The sequence below is a fragment of the Anser brachyrhynchus genome (genome assembly GCF_964034855.1).
Source record: "Anser brachyrhynchus genome assembly, chromosome: 3".
NCBI lineage: Eukaryota > Metazoa > Chordata > Aves > Anseriformes > Anatidae > Anser > Anser brachyrhynchus.
The window spans coordinates 27,050,627-27,063,189 of record NC_137696.1 but is presented as its reverse complement, the minus strand read 5'-3'; positions in this window follow the sequence as shown (position 1 = coordinate 27,063,189).

Genomic DNA, 12,563 nt, shown 5'->3' with positions numbered 1-12,563 from the left:
AACCACATACCCTTGCTACTGGCGTCCTGTAACTGCCTTGAAAAGAAAACAAAAAAGAAAAAAAAAAAAAAAAAAGGATCAGAAATCCCCTAACTAATTTTATCAGCTAGAGAGCTGGCAAGCAGAAGTGTATGTGTTGTAGAACCGAAACAGGTGTGGTTTGAGCATTTTCCACATTTGGTGCTGGCAAAAATATGAACAGAGGGTATTAATTCCTCCACACTGATAATGGGCGCTTGGAATCTGTTATCTGAAATAAAAATTCTTGGCAGAATTCCTCACATACTCAAATGGGCTAGCACAACTGATAATGAGAGGTGTGGTTTTTTCTGTTCTTTTTTTTTTTTTTTTTTTTTTAAGTAGAAACCTTTTCTAAAAACACCGATTTGTGCATGAATTTTACTGAAGGAAATTTTCATATGCTTTACACTTGAAAACATCTCTGCCTTCCTTTTCAGCAGTGAGCTGCATCCCGCGGCTCTATCTCAAGTAAATATCCCACTGGTGGGTTAGCGTTCGTGCAGGTGTGTGTGTGTCTCAGTGCAGGTGTGCCTGTGCATACATGTACAGCACAACCAGGCTCGGTGCACTTGCACAGTAAGAGCAACCCACGTTCACCAGCATCTCTCCACAAATGCAAGAAACCATCTAAAACCACCTTCTGGAGTCAGAGGTGACTGATAAGGCTTGGTAGGCACACCAGGCAATGTGATACCACCTTGCCTGGTTGTTTGGCCAGGCTGTTTCCTCTTCAGGCGCTGTGCTGTGCTGAGCACCAGTTGCAGGGCAGACCTTGGTGCCCCTCGCTTTGGGAGGGCCCACAGCTGGCAGGGCACTGACAGCACCACGTTTAAGTTGAGGACAAAGCGAACGAAGGGCTCATTTGGCATTGTGCATGGCTTGTTCTGCCCTTCTCTTATTGTCCACTCCCTCTACCCTGAGCAAGCCTCCCGTAAGTTGTCCTAACCTTCCGGGGACACAAAATCCTTGTCAAGAAAATTAGAGCTACCCCATGTCTGCAGTATCAATGCCGCATATGGATGGTAGAGATGATATGCTCTGTGGTGTGATGACATTATCCCACAAATTTTTGCTCAGTGGACAGCATGGCTTGCTCCTTTCCTCAAGCTCCTTCTAAGACTCTCTCAAGACTCATTGTTTTCAGCAATTCAGCCAACTAATAAAGGATCGGTAATGCTCACAAACATGTCTGTAGCAGTGCAGTGGCAGTGAAACGGCCCTTACATGTTCCCTAGATGAGCTGAACCCTTGAGCTCCTCCACTCGCACTGATGCAACAACCTCAGCATCTTTGTTGAGGTTGCTCTCGGGGGATGTAAGAGACACAGGTCTGTGCCTCATCCAGGTGAGGAGAGCATTCTCGTTGAGGTCCCCTATTTTGAGTGAGTGCTCCGCACAACAGCCCGTCTGGATACAGGAGGAGGACACTTGTTTTGGCTGTGTTTCAGGAGAAAAGATGGCCCATTTCTCTTATGAAAGACAAGCTTTGCTGCTGGGTTTCAGACACTGACTCCCAAGCGGACAGACAGCCTCTGTGCCATGCCAAGGGAGAGATCAGAGTTTCTCCTGTACAGCCTGTGATCTGTGTGTGGCCTTTCACCAAAGCTGGGGCTTTAGGGCTCACAGAAACCAGCCAAAGCAGCAGGATGTTCATAGATTTACAGATACTCAAGAAACACAGTTCTTCAGAGCTCAACTATGTTTCAGTGGTTTCTTCCTGTTACATTTTTCTGTTAAGAGAAATAGTACAACAGTAGTAAATTATCTTTGGGGTTGGGTTTTTTTTTTTCCTATTTCTTTTTTGAAATGATTTCTTTTTCTGGTTTTTCTTTTGTAAATAGGACCATACATTTTAAGTAGTCAAATTGAAATTTATACTCTATATGATGTTTATCCCAACCAGAGACATAAATATTCGAGACATGGATTTTGTACCCCAATACATGTCATGACTGTAACTGCTCCATAAACATTACATTTCTATCCTATTCACAATTAAATTGCTCAGCTCTTTTTTGGACTTCATGTGATCCACACAACGCAGCTCTCATTTTTCAGCAGTATCATTTGTTTTTACCTACGTTTTATGTCTTCAGCATCTTAACATCTTCTGGATAATTTGGTTAAATTAATGGTTTTATCTACAGATTTGCATTTATTTCACTGTGCAGCCCCTGGTTACGTTTTCCAAAGCCAGACATTTCCAAAAACAGTCTTCTCACTGGCTGAATTCCCCTCTGCCAACCCAACAATGCTTGTCAATCACTCGTACCCAAACTCCCCTTCTCGGTAGCCAGTCCCATAGGAAGAGCCAATCATAAACTTGGGGAATTCATGACGAAAAGCTGGACAACGTTTATTCCTGCACGTACAGGATTCAGCAACCTTTTTCATTCATCGGCCAAACAGAATGCTCTGGAACGACCATGATCCGTACACGGGCAAAGGATACGGCCTTTTTCAAAGGCAGCGCTCAGGAAGGGTGGGGTAATGCCAAAGGCCTAACGTAGTGCTATGAAATCCCAGCAGCTTCTGCCAGCTGTAGCAGGACTCCACTGTGTGGGCGCCAAGCCGCGGGGCCACACACAGGCTCTGTGGCTCAGCACCCACATAGCCAATGTAAAAAAAAAAAAAGGAAAAAAAAGGAAAAAAAATGCTGAATCAGACTCTCGGAGCCTAACCAAAAAACATGCACATAAACTATAATTTTTATTATAAAAACTCTGCTTGGGAGCAGAGATATTGTAGGAAAGCTGGAGAAGAGGGGAAATATTCCTAGTGCTAAAAGCAAGCTAGAGTTCACGGCATTTGACCACAATAGTTTTCTTGGCTGCTATGGGTCTATGACTGATTTAAGAGGGTGTAAGGTTAATAAACCATAGTTGCATGTTATTATCTGTACAGTTCTTGCACTCTTGCTAGCAATGCCATTTATTCCTAGATTATGACGACAAGCATAGTAGTAAAGCATTTGTGAGTTATTTAGGAACGTTTGCTACTGGAGAAAAAATAATGGGGAAAAAAAAAGAGAGAATCAATAAAAGAGAATCAATATTCTAATCTCTGGTGCTGCTACATCAACACCATAAATGGCATTAGTTGACTATTTGCCCAAATACTAGTATGAAAAAAAAAAAAAAAAAAAAAAAAAACTCCTCACTCAACCACTGTGACCATAAGAAACATATTGAAAAACATTGCTGACCTCAACATGATTGACTGATGGGTGGGTCATGAAAAGTGAAGGTAAGTAGAAGAAATTAGATGAAAAAACAGTAAAATTAAAATGTCATCCCTTGACCAAAAAAAAAAAATAGGTATTACCCATAATAGATTTCACAAAGTAGTTACTTTTTTAAAGAGAAAAAAATAGGGGGTTGGGTTTTTCTTTTTCTTTTAGTCTTTCATTGCTTCAGGACTTTAAAACCATACTATAAAAGTTGAAGGATATTAACCTGTCACAAAAAGCTTAACACACGATGATATAAATGACAGGAAAATGATCTACAACAGTGTTAAACCACAGAATAATTATTAATTATTAAAGCCTCAGCTCCAAAATATTCCAAAGGAGTTTTCCTGCTTTCTGTTAAGTCAGAAAAAGAAAAGCAAGAAAGAAAGAAAGGCCTATAGTCCGTTTCCAGTCTCTCATGCTTTCTGAGCTGAACTCTGCATACAAATCTATATTTGTAAGACACCCTCATCTACCAGTTAATCAAAGCCCTGGAAATTCAAGGAAACCTGTGTTTATGGAAATCTGGCATTTCTGTAAAGTTTTGAATGAGAGCTAAATAGAGCAGTTCATCTCATTGAAACTAATGGCTTCTGCCAAGTGGTTTTGCAGTGCTGGGTCTTCTGGCACAGTCAGCATTTAGGAATTCATTTATGAGCTGGGTTAGCTGGAGACTCTGGAATTCAAATTTATGTCTAAGACTTAGTGGTTTATTCCTGATAGGTCTCTGAAAAGAAATTGTAATCAATTTACCAAACTCGGACTTTGTAATATGCAGAATAGAAAGCTATCCTTTTCTTTTTTTTTTTTTTCCTTGATTTAGGGCTTGGGATTTTTTTTTTCTCCATTCCCCAGTGGACAGTTGCAAACTGTACACATGTACATTGTGTAACTGAAGGGGGCTTTTTAATCACCCATTCACAGTTGCTTTTGAAAAAGCTTTGTCCTTGTGCTCTTGAGTTGATTTCCTACAGGCCTGATCCTGATCCTGCTGAAAGGGCTCAAATTTTCCTCTGGAGGAAGAGAATCTGATTTCAGATGAAGTCACAGTTGCACCTAAAAAGCAGAGGAATGTGTGGCTTGTCACACAAGTTGATTTTATTTCAATCATTATTTGCATGAACATGCAGTCAGGCTCTCTTAAGTGCTTGTTTAATTTGCTTAAAAAATATACATCTGCAGGAGCTGGCCAGCATATTTGAATATTGGCTTTTTTTCTGAGTCATAAAAACCTAGACATTTTTAGCAAGCAATGAACAAGAATTGCTCTACCCTTTCAATGCAACTATAAATTTGCTCCTTTTTTCCCCTTTTAGAACTCCTTTGAAGAACTCATTGAATAAATTAACAACTTGGAGAGCTGCCTGCCGTTTTTGTTGGCTTTGGGTTTCAGGGAGTTGCTTGGTAAACAAAAGTCAATGGATTCAAACAGTAACAAAGTAATTTAAATGATTAATCAAGTGTTAAAACTAGCTTAACCTCTCCTGTTTTACAAACTCTATATCACCCTCACTAAACTAATAGAGGAATAAGACACCCGTCTGGAAATCTCATCTGAAATATTAGATTGAGAATCAAAAATTCAGCCAAGCAGTGTGGTTTGTAGGGATATCCTGGCGGATAATAAATTGCATTAATCTTACTTAAATTTTCCATCTAAATCATGTCTTGAGACCATATTGCACTGAGGGGAATGTGCCTAGCTTTGAATGCATTGTGCTACTGAAAAGGTTATTAAAAGGGGAAAAAAAAAAAAAGAAAAAGAAAAAAAAAACAGATAATGACTTTTCTTGTTTTTCTTCTGACTACTTTTTCCAATATTGAGGGACCAATGTTAAATATTCTGGCACCTAATGAAGAAAGTCTGCTTTCTCCTGCCAGTGCTTATGTTTTCTAATAGAAGATAAGAAACTCACTCAGAACACTTGAGGGATTTTTTTTTCTTTTTTTTTTCTTTTTTTTTTTCTTTTTTTTTTTCTGGCCAGAAATTATATGTGTGGACGAAAATAACCCCAGAGTTTTCCCAGCATCGTCAGAGCTAAGTATTTTCCTCATCTCGCTCATTCAGAAGAATTTCACTTTTCCAGCTATACAGAATATGAAAACAATACAGGAAAAGCTCCCCTGGGTTTTTCATCAGCTTGTGAATCTGAAAGAAGTCCAAGGTTCAGGAAGTTCTGCCCATCTTTTCTTCTTCTGTCCACCATCTACCACACCAGTGTTGTTTCCTAAGTCTTAAATGAAATAAAAGCTGTTACAACAAAATGAAGAGTGGCTTAGAAGCACAACCCCTCAGAAACTGGGAGCAACAGGAAGAGGAGCTCAGCAGACAGGAGCACCATTCTGCCTGGGGGGATTGTCCCCAGCACTGGTGGATGGACAATGCTGATGTCCCTCAGCATGGGTGCACGCCTGGAAGGAGGCTGTGATGGGTAGGAGCTACCCCGCGGCTGCCATTCACCCCAGCAAACAATGAGGAGTGATGGCAGTATGGCAGCAAGGAGATCAAGACAAGCAGCATCCTTGTGCCTCCTCCGGGCTTTGGGGTTTGCCTGAGGTCCTCCCTCAGCTCACGGGTAAGTACAACCTGAGGAGCAAGACACTGCTGGTTGGCTCTCGGGGGCACTGAAAAAACAAAGCTGTGTCACAGATGTGGGATGCAGCCATGGCCAAGGTCATATCTGGGGGTGCAGGAGGGGAAGGAGAGGCAACGGAAGCAATAAGTCCTCAGAAATCAGCGGGACGGTGCCTGACATGCCTGCTAGAGGAGGCTGCGGTGCTGTTATTGCCAGAGCTGTCCACAGAAAGACACGATTATCACACAACACATCAGCAACCACATCATTCGGAGCTGAGGGGAGGATTATTTCCAAAGAGCGTTACACAATATTATGCAATGTACCAAGTGTCTGTCGTGCTGATGGCCAGTTTTGTTCTCTTCCTCCAAAAATTTGGCCTCAGAAGCCCTGAGCATCTTCAGCCATGGGGCAGCACTGACCCCGTCATGCACCAGCTGCGTGCACAAACATGATTCCTCCCAAAACCCCGATTCCTCCCCAAAATGTTATTCTTGGTGTATGCCACCCGACAGCACCCAAGCAGCTTGCTTCCTTTCACAAGTGCTGTGAACCCTGCAAACAGTGCAGACTGCTGGCTTTTCTAAGCCCTGCAAGAAGGGCCATCCTAAAATGTGTTGTTTTTTTTTTGTCTTTCTGCAGCATCAAAAGCCCAAATATGTCAGATCTATTTTCCATGCAAATTGTTTTTGCACAACTAGGAAAATATTGAACCAGCAAATTCTTCTTGGGAAACAAACTCACATTAAAATCAATGAGGCAAGCTTCCCACTTGTTTCTGTGGAGTTTTGTTATATATTAAACAGCCTTATGAAAAGAAAATATTTCAGTTGTATTTAGAAGCAACAACACTTTAATACGCTGCTGGTAAATCACAAATCAAGCATAAAAACGAGTCATCTGAGCTCAAAGTTTGTACATTTCCTTACACAATTGTTGCAATCATCTCCAAATGACTTTTTAAACACTGGTAAATCAAAATTAATGTTATGTTTCAGGGGTAGTAAATAGTTTTAAGGCACCTGAAGAGTCTTAATTCTTCCCTGAAGTCCAGGCATACAGAAGGGAAAAACAGGGAGGTGGAGGGTGTACATTTAAAAACAATAATAAAATAAAAGAGGCTTTTAAAAATCAATTTATTCTCATTTAAGGTCATAAACTCTGAAATAGCTGCCTGACTTGATTTCAAGAGAGGATTAATGTCGCCTGGGTGGTTTTGCCCTTCATTCTTCCCTTTGAAATGCATTTGCATTTCACATGAGGTCAGTCTTAACTGGGGTTTACAGTGCTTGAGATATGGTAAGTGTTTGGCCATGCTGGGCTTTCTGTCCTTTGCATAGGGATACGTGGCTTCACTATAAGGCAAGCTTTTGTTCTTTTTACTGTCTAGGAACTTATCATAGATATACGCTGGGAAGGTTGGGCCAGTTCTCATCTTTCCCCAGAACTCAGCAAATTCTGATACAGAACTTGAATTTATCCCACGAGCTGGACACCATAGCCAGGCCGCCTCCACAGTCAACTCCCATGGTTGGGATTACCTTTTCTTGGGAACGGCTGGGAAGAGCAGCGGGGTCACTTTCCTTGCCTCAATCTCTTGTGCATTGAGCTTACACCTGTGATAGTGACGTGGGAGCAAAACCACAGCCTGATGTTGGGCAGTTCCTCCTCCTTTCTCGATGGAGTTTTTGTGAATGGCTCTCCCGGCCCCAGCCCCTGGCAGTGACATGCAGACAGGGACGCATGCGGGGAGCTCGGCTCTGGAGGCTCCCCTGGCGCAGGGCTGCTCTCGCATCTAGCGGCACGGATAACAAAGCTCCCATTGATCTCCAAGCCAGAGGATCAGCTTCGTGCACGCCTAAATTGTTCATCTGTTTTTAATGCCAAGAGCAATTTGTTTTCTTTATGGACAGCGTGGTTGCAAAACCATGTTGTTTAAGATTAAACTTCTTTCATCTGGACAATGGAAGCAACAACAACAAAAAAAGAAAAAAATGCTTTTGAAAATAATGAAAAAATCAAGTAACTTAATTTTTTTTTTTGTATAAAAGAAAGTAATTACATCCAGGCATCCGGCTGACCACAAATGCCAAGTTTGTGCTTGATGCAGTTTTAACTGGTTGAAATATTATTTCTAAATAAACAGAGTTTAAAATGGAAATTCTGACGAAGCTTTGACTATATTGCTATTACTATCATGTTAAATCATTGTTATTGTCCTAGTGGTGTCAGTGCATAGCTACAATTGCTTGTGGAATGATGAAAGCTCAAACCCAAAAAAACTCAGCTTCTCATATAAACTTCAGAGTATTCAGCTAGAGGAGCATTACGCCCATCCAACTTTTTAGCATGAAGTCATTCTGGATTTACTATAATAAACAAGTTATTAAATGTAGCTTCTCTCCTAAATCATTTACATGCGGCATGGCTATTCGAGGAACTTTTCAGTACCCACAGCTTATCTAGGGTGCTCATCACAACACCAATAGCTGGTGCAGTGATTTAAAAGACTGTTGTCCACACTGACCTTTATTTCTTTATTTTCTGGATTTTTTTTACTGGAATCTTTCAATTATTATTTTTTAATTATTTTTTTGATGGCAGAAGGGGGGGCAGAGGGTGAGTGTAAGCTATTCCGAAAAGGCTTTGGTGAGGTATAAGTAGTTACATTTGGTTTAGATCATTTATTTGGGAATTAGCACATTTAGAAACCATGGAACTAGCTTGGTCAAAGTGTAGTTACACTAATAAAGCTGGACCACACAGAGCTGGGCTATTGTAATTGAAAATACATTTTTTCTTCTCACTTGGACTCACACATTTTGATAAAATTAAATTCACTCTCTTCTTATGTATTGTCACCATGCAGCACCTATCACAAATATCTGTGCTGGTGTCCTCCAGTTCCTGTGTTGCAGTATTCATGCACGAAGAAGTAGGAACGCCCTATAGTTTCTGCTGAGAGGTCCTTTGACTGGGCCAGATCATTGAGAAGTATCTCATTCAAAGGTGAAGAAGAGCATCACTTCTGCCCAGAAGGTCTCCCTGTGATGCCTGCCAGCAGCTCAGAGCCCCACAGCCCCGGGTGTGAGTGCTGGGATCCACTTCTGGCACACAAGCCCACCACTTCTGCGGACACAGGGCTGCTTCACCACCTTGAGCATCATTTGCTGGCACCTCAGCTGTCACATCAACAGGTTTTTGCACACACATGCAGAATGTTTTAAAGTTATATGCCCAAAGATCCAAACAAGTTATGGATTTTAAAAGTATCTGTAGGTTTAGGCAATTGTTTTTTCATTAAGAGGCAAATAACACCATCTGCCCAGCTCCTTACTGATACCTTTTAAAACCTACCAGCTCCTACTGGTGTGGTAGTTCTGTGAGATGCCAAGAGAGAAGAAACGAGCCAGACTCAGAGTAAATATGTGCAGTAATCCGTCTGACTGCCGAGTTGCAGTGAGTACCTGTAAGCTAGCCACCCTGTCCTGCAAACCCATCACTGGGAGTGGAGCACTTATAGGGGTTTATTCAGGGAAGACCATGTCTGAGGGATACGTGTGCATACATTGTGCTGCCCACAGAGGGATGCCTACACCACCATCAGGATGCCGAATCATCGAGAGGGCTCTGTGCAAAACCAGGATCTTGTTCTGGAGGAACAGTGGTTTGAAAGATGCTTGGCAGTAGCTGGAAAGCTCACTTTCTCATCTAATCACTGGTGGAAACGATTGTGGTCCCCAGGTGTCACAACAGGACTGTTTGTCTTGTTCTGCACACTGCTACTTCCTTCCTGAGATAATAATGAAACCGTATCAGCCTGCTGTGACGACCACTAGGAGGGATATTTCTTCCCCTTCTCCGTCAGCCATTTCTTATTTCTTACCAGCTTTGTCTCCCTGTCAGTACCATGTTACACCCCTCTTCTCTTCTAAAACAAGGGGCTGTGGGGTGGGGGCGGAAGGGGCCCAGTGCCCAGCTGCTGCCTGGGAGGCTGCCCCACACCAGGCTGGACTGCTGGGCTGCCAGAAGTGTCAGGGCTGCAGTGTCAGTGTCAGTCCTCACCTCTGCTTTGCCACAAAACCCTGAGCATGGTGACAGTCTCAAGGCATAAAGCTTCCCGAGTATGGCCAAGCTTCTTGGCACTGCTTCCAGGGTACTGTACCTACCTAGGTGATTTTTTTTTTTTTTTTTATAGCAAACTGTCGGCCAGTCTGTGGATGGCTTGTCTAAAGTCTCTGAACTTGTTGGCTTTCTGAGCCAGACACCTTAAAAAAATGCTTACTTCAAAAGGTGCTAGCACATTCAATTACCTTAGAAGTTACTTCTTAAGTTTTCCCCCCAGCTGATCATTTTCTTACTTTGTTCAATTTTTCAGCTTTTTTTTTTTTTTTCAGGAAAAGAAAATTCTGTAAACAAGAGAAATAAATTAAAAAAAAAAAAACCACTGAATTCCTATAGCTCCATTTCAGCTTGTTTTGTGAAATAATCTAAAATATGGGTTTCTGTTTATGCCTGAAAAAGAGGGCCTGATTTCTCTTAAGCACGGTGCTATTCATGAGATCTCTGGTTCTTACTGCGTTTGCTGGAGGATAAATATGAAAGTGCAGACTGAGTGAAAACATGCTTTTCCAAGCAGCAAGGCAATTCGGGCTAGGTTTGGGCTGTACATTGGCTGGATGACTGTTACGTTCCCAAGCAATTGTCTCTTGTCCCACAGCAATAATGTCTTAAATCAAACTCTTCTTTTCCATACTTCCCAACTTCTGAGTAACCCAGAACCAGTTTTACTCCTGCCTGTGACACTTCTGGGCTGACCTAAAACCTAGAGTTGAAACACTCCTGAACTTAGGCACTGTCCAAACCCAAAGCCGGAGCCAGCTTTGCAGTTAGGATGTGTCTGTGGTCCCCAGAACACACTACAGTTAATAACAGCTAGCTTTTTTCCATCCTAGGTCCAACAGCACTTTTTAAAGAAAGGATGCACTGTTTCTCCTATTCTGCAGCTGCAGAAGAAACTGAGGCACAGAAGTGAAGTGACTTGTTTCAAGCCACTCGTCTTGCAGCCCATAGTCCAGCAGTCAGCTCAGAGGGTCACATTCAGCCTCTGCTGACCCTCTGTACTGCCTCTGCCGGCAGTGGGGCTGCAGCTCTTTGCTTGGATGAGCGCTGCGATGGCAGCCTGATTTACAGACTCCTCTGCTGCTGGGGTCAAAAATTAAGTCACTTTTCAGCCACGGGGGCAGACCTGCCAACTGTAATTAAAAGCTTTCCTTTGAAATACGTGTCAGACTTTACACATGGTGAAAAGTGCTTCTCACAATATGAGCTTTCAGGCTTCTGAACTGAACAACATACATGCGGCTAACCACTTCTCTGTTGGGTCCCAACAGCATCTGTTCCTTTGCCAACATTTTACTGGCATTCCACCCAAATCAGTGTAGCATGCAGCTCTGCCAGGTAGGGCCAGGAGCAGTTAAGAGGTTAATAGACTCAATCTGACTTCAAACGGCAATGCAAACCTCAGAGGTGAACCGACCAGACTGCTATCAAATGAGGAAAACAGACTTTGTGATGGTTTGACTAATTGCAGGAGGGTTCGTCTCATGCAGGTAATACTCTTTCTACCCCTCCTCTCTGCTGGCTGGAAGCAAGTCATCGATCACAGCATGCACCAGCATCCTAAAATTCAAAATTCGGGGAAGCAGTCAATGGAAATGGTTTTCCTAAGTCCTCCCGTCTCTTTTGAAAACCCCAGTGCTCATCCCCCCTTTTCTGGAAAGAGCTTCATCCAAAATCTCAGCTTCCCCGCTGGGAAAGTATAATACCATCCTGGCTGCCCTTCAGCAGCATGGTCTGACTTCGGCGGGAGCTTTTCCTGCAGCGAACACCTCACCCACCACTTTTCAGGTGGATTAAACTCTCTGTGGAGAGTCACACAGAAGGCTTTCTTGTGAGATTTCCAGAGCTCCTCGCCTCCAGCCAAGGCAGAAATACTGCTAGCACAGCCACCTTGTGGCATTTGAGTATCTGCACTTTCAGTCCCAGGAGACAACAGGAAGCACAGAATCAAGCCAGATTTTAAAATAAATACATAAAAGTTAAGCAAATATTTTTGAACCTCTCGAACAGGTTTGGGTTTTGTTTGATTCAAAGTAATAATAATACTTAGCACTTATAGTGCACTTTATACTTTGAAAGCACTGTACAGACTTTAACTGCTTATATTTTGGGCAATGGTCTGGATCAGCTCTCATCTGATCTGAATAGGTTCTCCCATGCCTGGAGAGTATATTTGAGAAATCAGAAGGGAGGAGCAGGGATATCCTTGGTGTCTTTTGGGTTCTTCTTTTAAGTGTGCCACTGAACACATTTATAGGAAATAATTCCACTTCCCTTTAGTTTACCCAACAGAGACTGTGTCCTCCAGCCCTACTTGCACGTCTCTTGTGTTGTGAGATTTAATTTCAACTACACATCTATACACATCTAAGGTGCTGTTACACTTGCTATGCAGATGTAGATGTTTCTCTCTTTTTTTTTCTTTTTTTTTTCTTTAATTGCCTAGTGAAAATTAAAGCCTAACTTTTGAATGAAATATATACTGACAGCAAAACAACTTAAACCATTCACCATTACCTATATTGTTCTAATAGTAATCTCATCCACTACCCAAAGCACAAAGGTTTTTGAAAAGGTTACAGTAAAGTATGTAAATAGATGAGCCACATGCCT